Raw genomic sequence first — 14,813 nt, forward strand, 5'->3', positions numbered from 1 at the left:
TTGCCAACCCCGGTTTCCAAGGCTTTGCCTTGACTAATCCGGTGTTCGACCCGGGTTGCACACCTGGCTGTGGTGGGTGAGTCTCCGGGGGATTTTTGCATCCACAAGGTTTTGATACTGGAACCTTGCTTAAGCGGACCAAGCTGCTTACCACTTGGACCAACCCCCGTTGGTTGCTTTTCCCTTATCTTTTACTCATTCTGAATTAATTATCCACAGTGTAGTTGCACCTGTAAACTTAAATAGTTACCTAGAGAATGAAGAAAACTTGAGCCAATGCGTTTTAGTTTTTAAGTGAAAAGCCATTTAGAATTACTGTGTCCTATATCTCAATCTCCAACTCTCACCATCTCCAGAAGAAGAAGGAGAAGAAGAAAGACAGGGAATAGTCAGTCGAAATCCAATAGTTCGAGTATAGTGATCTTGAAGCTGCCACAAATGGTTTCTTTGACCATAAATTTCTGGGCAGAGACATGCTTTCAACCATGGAAAAGTGGGTTGCAGTCATCGTGTATCATTTCAGCTCCTTATTTACTTAGTACAGATTTGGTTTCAGTGAATTTATCTTCGTGTCCCATTATGATTTGTTCAGTTGCCTTGTTATGAAGATTGCATCTTTGTTTCTTTCTTTTAGTTTCTGGGCCTTGGCTGCGATTCTGATTGTTCTGCACAAGATCAGACTAGAAGAAGCCAATTCATTGTACAGATTGTGACTTGGAATGAATGTTGTGATTTTCCATTTTCACCTCCCCCCCCCCCCTCTCTCCTGTTAGCACTTCAAATGGTGGATATCCTAACCCACTTATAACTGTTGTGTTGCTGGACTCACTGTGTTGTCAATTGTTTGTGTGTTCGTTTCTTTCCCTCACCCTCTTTTATTTTTCACTTGGACTCTGTGTTGTTGACCTACATAAGATTTTCAGAGAGCAAATTAATGGATTCTACAACCCCCAACAATATTGTTGCACTTCTCAAAAAGGAAAACCACTTAAAAGTCTCATTTAAATTTTATATCTGCTCTTGCAAGCGTGGTTGTTAATTTTTTTAACCAAACTGAAGGCTAATGGTTGCTGAAACATGGGTAGGTAAGGAATCTATATGACTTGACTGGTAGGGCAATCCATGACTTTTACACATCCGAAGGAATCAGTAACAGCCATTTCTAGCTTTGAAGGAATGTTTTCTCCAAAAACTTGTATGCTTGTTACACTTTCTGTATCCGATATATATTGAGAAAGAGTTTGAAAAACTTTTTCAAACTATTTATGTTTGAAAGCATTCTGGTCGCATGCACAGAGAAGTAACTAATACCGGGGTTGAGTAATCTGATTTAAGATAGTTTCAGGCCTAAAATGATGAACTAATTGAAGAGAGTTCACCTCTAAAGTGTCTTATTGTTGGAGTCAAGAAACTCAAAAATTCTAATATTTGATTGACCGTTCATGGTGCGTTGAACCTTAAAATATTTGATTGACAAATCATAGAATTGTTTTCCCTTTAGTGTAGTTTTGATAATTTAATCCATGTATGGGCTAAAAGTATATGGGATGCCTATTATATGGAAGAATTTGTTGCTTAGTGCTTGTGCTCTGTTTTCTAAACCAACTTGAAACGCAGATGAGAGATCTAGCCATGAAGTGATGGGATTCAATCATGTGAAATAATTTAATCTAAAATTGAGTAAATCCAATGAACACCCTTAATGGGGAATTTATGGAACTCTCACCTGTCCAAATTGAGAAAATATGCAATTATAAAAGTGAATTACATAAAATAGAATACAATCACGTGCATTTGCACGTGTAATCTTACTAGTATTAGGAAAAAGACTGAACGATCAGCCCCTACTTGCCCTTTATTTGCTAAAAGGTCATTTTATTAAATTAAGAACGGGAAAAAAAAAAAAAAAAATTCACTACAAAAAAAAGGGTTTTCGTGGCGGTTTTATCCGCCACGAAATGCGGAAAAAACCGCCACCATTTGATATGTGGCGGTTTATAAAACCGTCACAAATCCGACGCGAAATCCACCGCAGCCACGCGTGTAAGTTGAAATTAGTGGCGGTTTTATAAAACCGCCACTATTAATATGCATATGCCGGCGGTATATATATACCGCCGCTACTTGAATAGGTAAGAGGATGAACGAGGCTTCCTTAGTGGCGGTTTTTTATTTACAGCCACTAATAAAACCAATTTTGTGGCGACACAATTTATTTTCTTTTTTAGTGGCGGTTGTATAAAAACCGCCACTAATTACGTCCGAATTCTATATAAATACCCTTGTGAATTTCTATCATTAGTGGCGGTTTTTTGTTACCGCCACCAATTACGTTATTATTATTTTTTTTTAAATCCCCTATATTTTCTATTATATTACATTTATCCCTGAAAGACCATACAAATACATGAATACAAAGAAAATTCAAAAAAGCTAACAGTATTCAAAGAACACAATTTAAGAAAAATAAATACAATACATATTAATCAAGTCAACAAAAACTACATGTTGTACTCTACTTGATGTTACATGTTAATCTAAACACCAATAAGAGAAGAAGAAAAATGACACAAAAAAGAATAATCCAATCACATTTCGAGGTTGCAACAGCTAGATCTTGTCTTCACTCTCTCTGCAAGGCTAAGCAGCCACTCTTTTTCTTCAGTACCAAAACTTAACACAGGAGGCGGGTCCACGAGCTAACCATCTACATAGTAAGGAGCAGCATTTAGAATACAATTTAACATTCATTGAGGACAGCCAGATGATTTCTTCACTTGATAACAAACAAACACATGCTGCAATTAGATTGGAAAGATATAACCAGTTAACATTTGAGGGACTTATAAAATATCCTGCTACTTGGTAGTAGAAGGTTTTAAACACAAAAAAATTGATGATGATCTGAACCATTATATAACCAAACTGTGTAAGGGGCTTTGTATAGCTCTATCAATGCCAATTCCTCAATTCCTGTCTACTTATCAAGTCTGCCTCTCAACCCCAAGAGAGCAGCTCCGGGATCACTTGAGATCAGATGCAGCAAACCAACTTGATATTCCAACTGCACAAATGCCTTCGATTTCATCGGTTGATTCTTGACTACGTCAAATGCCGGTTTCACTTCAAATTGGTCGTAGTCAGTGGCTCAAAATCAGTTTGATTCGACCCACTATCAAAGAAGAGAGAAGGCTATACAAAGCCCCTTTTTTTTCCGTCCAAAACAAAGCCCCTGTTTGATCAATCTTGACCTAAAAGTTCTATTTGTAGGGCTATGAAATCCCTCCTGAAACCAAGTAATCTCAAGTGTCCATAAAATCCATGTGGTCATCCCTGAGAAATTAGAAAGACATCCACGAATACCAATCCATAAGCTGAAATCGTCTAACATCTCGCAAGAATAAAATCTAAACACCAGTTCAACTTGCACATAGCAGCATATAGAGATAAACATGAACTCAGCTAATGAAAGCTTCAATTGCCTGATTGGAGAACATGTGAAAGCCTGAAGAAAGGAACCTGACAAAAGATATAAGCAAAGCAGAATTCACCTTCACATCTTTTGCATCACTGATAGCTCCATTATCAGCTAAGGTGGCTTGCTGAGGGGCCATGCTCAACAAAGAGGTCATAGCTGCTTCTGTAGCCTATGACAAAAAGTCATTCTCATAAGGATTATTATTTTTAACCTATGTCTTTGGTATAGGAATGTTACATATTAATGGAGAGAGAGAGAGAGAGAGGACCTTGAAACTTTATAAACTGTATAACCCATCAGGACAATGGAGTTATGGTGGAAGTTTGGTGACAGATTTGGCGGAACTCAACGCTCCAATTTCCTTCTCAAAAGCAGCCCTGCATGAAAAGAGAAAATCCAAAAATTTCAAATTATAAAATTACAAAAGCACTTGATAGAGTCACCAACTCAGATCTGAAACTCAGTCACAGCATGTTGGAACAGCTTAAAACCACCTTAGAACAGCTTAAAGTTGGCACTCTAGGGTTTCAACCACTTAATGGTCCATAACTTAAGTGGACTGAAACCTTCATTATTCATAAATTTAATTTCTGGGTTTTCCACTGCAATTGGAGTTGCAGATCTCCATGATAGCAATAGCCATTACTTATTCTATTTTAGTCACCATAGTTTTACCCGAAGACCGCCTCAGATTCATTCTCACTCTATTAACATCAATCTTACCTGTTAGTGTAAGTTTAATAATCAGATGGGTGAGACTCCTATTCAGATGTGCAAGAGCCAGAAGAGACATGTCCATAACCATAAACAGAAATGGCTTATTCCCATTAGTTTCTATTTATGCAGATTATGTAAGTACACCTACACTGTTTCAGACTGCATAGTTTATCACATATGCATGATTTTGCCAAAAGATCATCAGAATGTGTTCAAAAAGAATAAATTTTTGTTTCTATAAACTTGAACAAGCAAGCTTCTTGAAGTCCATTGCCTTTCTTGTCAAAAACTTGACCAGCTAGCTAGCAGAGACTACAAAAGCATTATAAGCAGGAGAGAAATCACACAATGACAACGACAGCGAAAACTTGGAATTGGAATTCCACCCTGTAAAACGTAGACGTTTTTGCTTCTCAGAAATCAATCGAACCAAACAAGAGAAAAAGGTGTTGGCTTTTGTTGACTGATGATCGGCTGTAATGAAACAAGGAGAGAGTGCAAATGGGTTTGTCAAGAAACCAATGGCTGTCTTTATAACATTGTCTTTATAACATTGTTTTTGACACCCTTTATATATTCAATTTTTACACGGTATCCAGGGTCCCGTGACTGTGTAATCCAATGCCTATCCATTTAATGAAACTAGCATAAAATATGAATCTCTCAAATATGTATAAATAGGAACCTGTACATGTATAACTTAACTTTATCATTAGACATTCAATTGAGAAGCATTAAAGTTAACATATAACCAAGAGACCTCAGATAATGTATATCATCTTAAATTTATCACATCTATATCATAGTATTCTAAGCAGTTTCTCAAGTATAAAAACAATTTTTATAAATGATGCAAGAACAACGACATTAAGAACGACGACTTTATCCAAAAAGCTCTCAAATCTTAGCTCTTCTCTCATCTCTTGGAACAAATCGATGGTGGGAACTAAAGAGGAGGAAAACAAATCTTACCCTTTGGAAAGAAGAAATGAGAAAATTGGTTCATACTAGAAAGTGACTCTGTAAGCACCAATTACAGATTTGGAAATTCATGAGGCAGTGCACAGTATTGGAGCATACAAAGCATTAGGCCCTAATGGGTTTTCAGGTATCTGTTTTCATAGATCTTGGGTACATGCGAGTCTGACATAGTCAAATTTGTCAAAGATTTCTTTATGATTGATAGCTTCTCCACTGCTCTAAATCATACATACATCACATTAGTTCCTAAAGTTGATTCTCCAAACTCAGTTGGGGACTTCAGACCTAAAGGATTATGTAATGTTTACTATAAAGTTATTTCCAAGGTTATCATAAGTATGCTTAAACCTTTGCTCAAGAATCTAATCTCATTTCATCATAATGGATTCCTTCAAGGTCGACACATTCATATTGTTTGGTTGGCTTTTCTTATTTATTTTAAAGAATATAATCTAACAATTCTCAGAATGCACGCTGGACATTGAAGATCATAAAATTTTTGAAGTGTCTACCAGATGCTGAGATTTCTTGATGCTATATATAACGTTACAAAAGATGTCAATTTCAAAGTAAAAGAACATAATGATTATCAGATTTATGGTTTCCTCCCACATTTCTGTATGATTCTATGTTCTTTATACTTGCCCCCACTAAAACCCTAATTCTTTCGGCCCCTCTCTCCCAATCGGGGATGGGCGGTGGTTTTCTTATAATTAGTGGCGGTTTACCAGAAAATGCCACTAAATATACATTATTAGTGGCGGTTTACCAGAAACCGCCACTGATTAAAAGTCACTAATCCTGCTTTTTCTTGTAGTGATTACATTTGCATAGCATGATCCCTGCTTGCCTTCTACCTCACATCCATGATATTCCAAAAGAATATCATCCTAAAAACTTTGAGACAGGGAAACCCCTTCCCTATCATAAGACCAATGATCCAAGTTTGATTGTTTACCCAATGTTTTCTCTCTCCAACAAGAGTCAGTCAATTTTTGTCATTTCTTCAAAAGCAATCTCACTTCACCTACTTTTTGTGATCTCCCCCTTTCTTCCCTAGATTACATACATTGAGCCCTTATTTGCACTTGTCACTTTCCAACCTTAAGGGCCCGTTTGTAGACCTGTAAATCGATAGCCGAAATCCGCCTCCGAATTAGCATTCGTATTCGTTTAAGGGTATCCGTATCCGGAATTTTTCTTATCGGAAAATATCTATATCCGTCCGCTAAGCAACCGGATTCGGATTTGGATAATTACTTATCGGATCAAATAATATCCGGATAGAGTAAAGTATTAAACATTTTTTCTTTAAAAATGGATAATAATCGGATTCGGATACCGGTAATCGGATTCGGAAACCGGTATTCCGTAATCGGAAATTAGAAATTTATAATAAAAAATATTAAAAAGTGACAATTATCAATCAATAATAGTTTATCGGATCGGATTATTATCGGATATCCGATAAAGTTTCGGATTCGAATTCGGATGCCTACTCTAAAATTTTGCCGATTTGGATTCGGATAGCGGATTTGCTAATCGGATTCATATTCAGATACTGGTGTATCCGAGCCGAATCCAATCCGTTTACAGGTTTACCTGTTTGGTTACTTGAGTCTGGAGATTTCAAATATCTAGAGATTTCAAATCCATGGAGTTATGGTTCATGAAATTAACTATGTGGTTAACCTAAATATGTGGTTCGGAGAATTCCGTCAAGGTGATTTTGTGAATGTGCACATGTTTAGCGCTTTTATAATAGAGATGTCACCTCATACACATAAATCTACAGATTCGCACTTTTAGTGTAAAAATGTGAATCTCTAGATTTCATGAATCCAGGGATTCACACAACCAAATGGGTATAAATTTCCCATTTATGAATCCAAAGATTTGAAATTTATGGATTCATGTAACCAAACAGGCCCAAAGGTAAAAAGACATTTTATTGGGGGGGGGGGGGGGACGGTTTTGTTTTGCTTTCTTTTATGTTTTCTATCAAAAAAAATTTAGAGTTATTTTTTACTGGTGGTCCATTTAAGTGTGGGATGAAACTCTAGGCAACCACCTTAAGTGAAAAAAAATTATTGGTGACCCAATTTCACTCAATTCCAAAATTACTGGTTCCCCTTATTAGAGAGTGCCTTTCATTTTGTTAACTAATTCAAAATTCAAACTAAAATGACCATAATACCCTTAAGTGTAGTGTTATGACCGTATTACCTCCCATATACACCCAGCCCTTAGGTGAAGGAATTCTCCCTTCACACATGGATCTTCTTTGGACACCTTGTCGGAGCTGCCCACCACTGTTGGAAACCACCATACCCCTTCCCCCTGCTAGCGACCACTGCCCTCACCTTCCCCCTTCCTCTTCCAGAAATCACCACTAGTGCCGGTGCATCAAAATGAATCAAAACTCTAGAAAGTTCGAGTGCACCTGAAGGAATGAATCAGATTTGGATGAGCCAAAGCATTTGATTCCAATTCTTGGTGGAATTTTGTTTTTCCTGCTACTTTCAATTCCGTCTCTCCTCTTTTTCTGTTGTGGGTGTGACAAACGAAGTTTGCAGAGATAGAATTCTATTTAGTATTGCTCCATTTTTGTTTTCTCCAACAAAATTCTTGTCTTTTAACCGTTGTTTCCAACATCATTTTTGCTAACGGAATTGAATTTTTTCATGTATTTGTTTTCTTAAGCTACCGCTACTTCTTTGTATTTCGATCAGAAATATTGTATAAAGATTTATCTTGCCAAGTTTGAATCTTTTTCCCCCAAAACTTTATAGAAAGTTTAACCTTGATAATTACACTTGTAACAACCTTCGTATTTCTAACCTGGAGTCTGTATTGCAGGTCCAAGAACCCGAAGGTCTAGTCGGGTTAATTTGTGGAGTGTTCGATAGAAGTCCATGATCCATACCCTGAACCCATGGATCTGGATTCTCTTGATGAAGAACCTGCCTTACTGGGAAGTTGTGTGAAATCTAGCCCTATCCTAACCTTGACTTGACTTGGAATCCTTGTTGTTTGTAGGTCCGAAGACCCGGAGTGGAGGAAGGAGAGAATTTTGGGCCCTTTTAGTTGAAGACTTGATGTTTGATTCCGAGCCCATGGACATTGACGATGGTGCCCCTTACTTGGATGCACTGTCAGTGTTCGGTGAGAAGCTGCACCTAGAAGAGGGGGAGATTAGTTGAAGTACCTAATGCACTTCCGGACTTGATTTGAAGGTAATTCTCTAACCTAGACTTGTTGATTGAGTTGTAGGAGAAAGCCCAATTGAATTTGACTCAATCTGGCCTTCCAACTCCCTGACCAAAAGTTGTTGTACAAGCTTGGTCGATTGGGCCAGTCGACCAAAGAGGTATCAAATCCGAGAAATTGATGCTTTTTGGATATTTTATTGCTTACTTAAGTGAACCTCGAGGTTAGAACCCTATTCTACTGTTAGAACCTCCTGAGAACGTGGAGAGAGCTTCCCAATACATCTCCTTGGTAGTGGTGAAGGAATCTTGCATTAATCATTGCCAATCATTGTCTCTCATCCCCAAAATCATCTCCAAGGTATGTATTCTCTTTCTCACTCTCTATTCTACTCTAATCCCTTCCCTTACTTGTTGTTGAAACCATGAAGATGGTGTTGCAAAGATGGTGCTGCAACCTTGCAACCACCTCTTCATGTGTTCTCTCCTTGCTAATGCTTAAGCCCCTTTCATTTCTACCTATGCTATGCTCCCATTTTGATTCTTATCTATACATTTACATGATTTTCTTCATAGCAACTTGATTTCTTGTCCTAAACTGATTTGTATAGCATGCTAAGTTTGATTCTATGCTAGCATTTGATTCTAATCTATTACTTATCATTCTCCTAGCTGATTCCCTAATTTTCCTTGCATTTGCATTTGATTTCATTATGGAACTTGATGTTTAGTATATAGAACCTAGGGTTTCAAATTGGGGATTCCTAATTAGACAATTGTTTGATGTTAATTCTTTGCTAGATAGTATTCATTTACTGTTCCTAACAATCCCTCCAAATTTGGGAGTGATCCTAGCTTCGGAAGATAGGTTTCGGATAAAAAATCACTATTTCGGCCCGACACTGTTCACTTGGTCGATTGGGTTAGTCGACCAAGTCAGTCAACCAAAGGAATTCAACATTGTATATTTGTCCAATTTGATCCGTTCGACCTCCGATTTTCTTGATTTCTCTTCTAATATTGCATCTATGTTTGTCTAGGGTCTAAGTACTATCTTTGGGACCTTCCTCTTTTGATCTTTGGTCCATCTTCATCTCGATTCAAGGTAAGGATGGTTATTATCATAATTACACGGATTATGCCGCTATGTTGGAAATTTAGTAGATTTACGTTCCTTGTTATAGTCTTAACATCTTATGACTGCTGTATGTATTATGAGACAGTAGTACCATGTTATATATCATTTTGGTTATCATGAGTTTGTATTCTTGTTAATTACATATGTGATTGACCATGCTATATTATATCTCTTTTCGTATGATGAAATATCATTTGTGTATGATACGATGAAATTGAGAATGTGATTGGATAAGTATGATTCGGGATTGGGGAATGTCCTTTCGACATTTCTGTCCTTGGACATCGGAGGGAATAGTATGGGATGTTTTCGAAGATGTCCATTGACACTCTCCCGGATTATTGGATGTCATATATAGGACTTGTCTAGTGGTGTTGGCTAGGATGTCCTTGTTGTATTAGACCCGAATCTGAAGAGCATTGAGAATGAATGACCCGTGGTAGTAATGTGGTTTTGTGGGCGTTCAAGACCGGTAACCAACCCGTGAGAGGACATAGATCACATTGCAGATATTCGTTAGAGGCCATTTATTGGTAGAGTTTCAAATATCTAGACTTGGGCTCACGGGCTCTCAAGACTGGTAACCAACCCATGAGGAGGACGTGAGAGCCTCCTGTCTATTGTTTGTGGATGACCAATAGGGTTAATGAGTCCATAGTCCGAGTTGGTTGTAGCCATAGAATACGTGACTCTAGTGTGAAGGATACCGAACCAAGTTGGTTGTAGCCATAGGGGAAGTATCCGGATCTGACTTGATACAACTGAGTAGATGACTTGCATTGGGCTAGGCTTTCCCGTGACATGCGCCAATACTTATACCAAATGGTGATGTGAGAGAGTGGTGACTTAAACCCCAGCCATGGATTGTCCCGAGGGATGCAGGACCCATTGCCTACCGGAGCCGAGTGACCGGACCTACCCAAGAAAGTATGGTGCTATGACTTAAAGCATGTCTACCATAGAGACTAGCATACATAGAGTTAGATTCATACATGCATCGTCTGTTTTATATCATCTTGCATCATGTTATTTATGTATTATGGGATAACTGCCTTGTTGAGTTCTTTTGAACTCATTCCTTTTGTGCAATGTTTTGTTAGACTATCTTATAGGTGTTGAAGGACTTGATGGCCCCCACTATGACGAGACACCCGATGAAGCATACTACCCTCCGAGTACTGGCTACTACGAAGATTATTGTGAGGATCCCGCGGGTGATTATGCTACATTCCAGGATTAGCTCTACCCTGGCGTGGGAGAGGCCGTGCCTAGTGTCTTTTACTTACACCTATGAGGACATTTTGTATAAAACCGAGGAAACCTTAGTTTAGACATTTGACTATTTATGTTATCTTTTGAGACTTGGTCTGTAACCCTTATGATTCTCGAACTACTTTCCGCTGCAACTTAGGGAGTGACTTCCGCTCACTCTCTATACTCTGATTACATTATGATTTGGATATCTTTTACTTCCACACTCTAATATATTATCTCTTTTAAGCTTGTCTTGATCTTATTGATCGCATGACATTACTTTGATTATATTGTTCATGATTGTGTTATCGCGTATGTGGGAGACATGGTTGCTCGATACTTGATCTTCGGGGCTGTGGATCACATACCCAGGTATGCCAGGTAGGGTACCGGATCGGTGGATGTGACAAGTTGGATCTCTGGTAGAAGGCATGAGGTGTCTGGAGATGTCCGGAATGAAGGTAAGACCTCCCTCATGTGTTGACTAGGGTTAGGTTGTGTTTGGGTTTCAACCCCTAGAGCAAAGCACCTTTGTACATCAATGTACTAGTGGGTGGTTGCTTGAACCAAGCGACCACCAGGTTCTGCTTGCGGGAAAATACCCTAATTTGCCCCCTATTCGTTAGAAATAGCAACCCTCGCCCTATTAACGCATTATTATATTCGGGATTGCTCTTTTGGGTGATTAGGTGGCAATGGAGACGTGCTGGAAGGTGGGCGAAGTGCTGACAGTAATTTGGAACCTTTTCCCTTCTATTCTTGTTGATCTGGTTGAGGAAAATGAATCCTCATTCACTCAATCTCTTTCTTGAGTATAGTTTTGTTCCCTTTTTGGTCGTTTGTGATCCTTCTTGTTACGGTATCCCCTTTTTAATGTTCTTGATAGGATCCTGTCCAAAAACGAATCCTTGCATTCGAATAAAGGATGGATCCAATCAAGGGAGGATTTTGGGTGACAGATCTGTGTTAATTTCAGGGTTTCGTTCTACCCCTTGATTATGGATTTGTTTGGTTCGAAATTCAGATTGAGATCATCACAAAACCGATTGAAATCGAATGATCAAAAGCCTGAGTTTCGGATTTGAACATTCTGTTTTTGGGGCGGTTGCTAGTGGCGGTCACTTGACCCAATCGACTAATTGGGTTACAGTGAGTAAGTGGCTTTTGGCTTTTATCCGATTTGGCTCATTTCTCTTATCTGATCATGTAATGTTGTATTTAGGAGGACTCTATCTTTGCTGAAAGTCTTATAATTATTTTTGGTTTGCGTTCTAGAGGACTTCTACTTATTTACAGGTAAAGATATACATTCTTGTTTTAACATGCTAGATCAATGTCTTTCTTTACTATTCTTTAATTGTATATCTTGTTGTAACTGTATAAAGCATGTTGATCTTATTGTATACTTGCCGTTTGTGATGTTCTTTTATGTACTTTATCATTTATGATATTGAACAACTGGTTGTGGTATGATGATGATTGGTGTATTGTAGTTGAGATGGAAAGGGTATATTGTTATTTACGAAGATGTTCTGGTTGATCCCCCCCGTCAATCCTAGAAACCAAGAAAATATTGCAGCTGAAGTTGTCGACCATCAGGTTGCTTCTAATGATGCTGCTTTGGATCACCACAAAGTTGATGGAATTGATGTACCTCACCATGCTGATCTTGGTCAATTGGAAGATACCCACAGTGTTGCCAACTCCGGTGATCACTTTGTTCCTCTTAGGAACCTAAAGGAGAACCATAGTTCCATTTGGAACTGGCAAAATGCTCATGAATGGGGTACAAAAGGCTAAATTCCTCGGGATAAAAGAGAAACAGCTAGAATGAGTGATGCCGGTCTCTACACTCACGCTTGGGGGTAAGAAATGAATTTCCACCTTGCTGAACTCCTTAACTCTTATTGCAGATGCTTTGGCGCTGCCTTCAATGCTTTTTCAGAAATTATTAAAAGAGAGAAGATTTTGTCTTTGGAAAATCAGGATTTTATCAACAATCTCTTGACTTCAGTGGTCTCCTCCCCCTCAAGGATGGATTGTTCTAACTCTGATGGCTCTCTCAAGAATGGGAGAAGTGTTGGCATTCTGTGTCATGATCACACGGGTGTGGCTGTCTTCGCTATCGCAGGTGGCATAGATCATAGTGGTGTGCCCACTTGTGAGCTTAAGGGGATTCAGTGTGGTCTTGAGAAAGCTGTCTCTAGAGGGCATCAACGTGTGGTGCTTTGTTTGGAATCCAAGAATGCTATTGACATGGTAATGGGTATTACAGAGAGTCATTGGCATGTTCTAGGGCTTCCTGATGATATTTGAATGGTCATTAAGAAGTTCCAAGCCTGGTCATATTTGATCTGGGGGGACTCCCAGCGCAGCTCCAGTCCATTGTGGTGGAGGAGGCTAGCAGGAGGTTGTTCATGAGATTGTAACTTTTCTATTCTCTATATATCTTCTGGTTTTAAAAAGAAAAAAAAAATACAAACTTTATCTTTTCACATTCAAGTATTTAATATTTTACAAATTTACAAAATGAAATTCCTAGCTCTATCCTCTCATACGATGACGACAACCACCACAATCTTTTCACTCAGAATCATGGCGGTGCCACCGGAAGAGATGTAGCTGCCAACGTCTCAACCAAGATTGGTGGTGCAGGTGTGAAAGGCATGGGGGTTGGCACTGTTGATTTCATATTCGATAACCTAGAAGATTGGGGGGGGAAATCAATTTTTTGAGGGTATCAAATTGAGGATTTACCCTTCTTGTGAAACCAACGAGATTTCCACTTTTTGGGAGATTTTTCCTAACTTCCCAATGCCACAAACTTAGAAATTTATAAAGGAAAAAGAAAATTATATTTACACCACATGTGATTGCAAATAATTAGGTTTAAGTTCACCATAATTTATTCTATTACGTTTAAACCCCTAATGTTTTGAATTATATAACAACAATACCGTTACAAATTGAATAACAGGGTTATGTGATGAGTTACCATATAATATATTTTCAAAATTGTCAATATTACCCTTCTTTATTTGAAACCACTAGGAAAAAGAAAAGAAAAAGAAGAAAAAAAAATGACACAATTTTTATATTATTTTATTAAATTTAGGGATAATTATTGTTGTCTCCTTGTATCATAGCTTAATTAAGGCTTGCACCCTATTCTTTATTAAATTACGATTGCATCCTCACTTCTAAAGAAGTTACGAGGATGGTAATTTTAGAATTATAATGTTCATTTTGCCCTTAATTAGAATTACAAATGCCACCTTGTACCTGAACTTAATTACCACCTTATCCTCTGTAATTTTTGAATTTACAATTCTAACCTCAGATTTTGTAGATGGCCCTTGCCATTAAGCTACGCTAGTTAATTGACGACATAACATCATTATACTTTTCCAAAACCCCCAAAAGTAATGCTAAGGTCTGTTATTACTTATTTATCCCTTACATTATCTCATCAAGATTCGACTCTTTGAAATCCAAAATGACTATAATAAAAAGACAAAATTGTTATTCTATATGATTTTCTATGAATATAATATCATCTTTTGACTTATTAATTTTAGCAAAGGGCATAATGGACATTGCACACCTAATCATTTCAACATTTGGAAATTGTTAGAATTAGAGGCAATAGTGATTTCATGAATGACATAATTCAATCAATAATCAAGCTACTGTATAAGTGGGCACTAGTAACTGTCCCTAAATATTAATAAACGTTAGGGTTATTTTGGAGTTTTAGAAAAGTAAAAAAATGTTACATCACTAGTTAATTAAGGAGCTTAACGGCAGGGGATTGTAATTTCAAGTAAAGTCTAAGATTATATTAATTTAACAAAATATAACGAATAAAGTAGTAATTAAGCTATAGTACAAAGGAGATTTTGCGTAACTATCCCTCAAATCTTTTATCATCACACATCTACCAAAAAAAAAAAGAAGTATATATTATATATCTTTTTCAAAACAATTTCCTAAGAATTCGATTTACCCTAAAAATTGATCAGACTTTTATATATTT

At 37.6% G+C, this 14,813-nt stretch overlaps 1 long non-coding RNA gene across 1 annotated transcript; it reads right to left on the reverse strand.

Annotated features, from left to right (window-relative positions):
* Window positions 1-2,594: 2,594 nt before the first annotated feature.
* On the reverse strand, window positions 2,595-3,816 carry LOC149011962 (uncharacterized). The gene is made up of 3 exons (XR_016174299.1): window positions 3,747-3,816; window positions 3,552-3,647; window positions 2,595-2,707 (listed from the first exon to the last, which is right to left on the reverse strand). It is a non-coding gene; the product is annotated as an uncharacterized LOC149011962 (long non-coding RNA).
* Between the last annotated feature and the right edge of the window lie 10,997 nt (window positions 3,817-14,813).

This window comes from Hakea prostrata, chromosome 7 (genome assembly GCF_041222555.1).
Source record: "Hakea prostrata isolate BN-2017 chromosome 7, UWA_Hpros_2, whole genome shotgun sequence".
In the NCBI taxonomy this organism is placed as follows: domain Eukaryota; kingdom Viridiplantae; phylum Streptophyta; class Magnoliopsida; order Proteales; family Proteaceae; genus Hakea; species Hakea prostrata.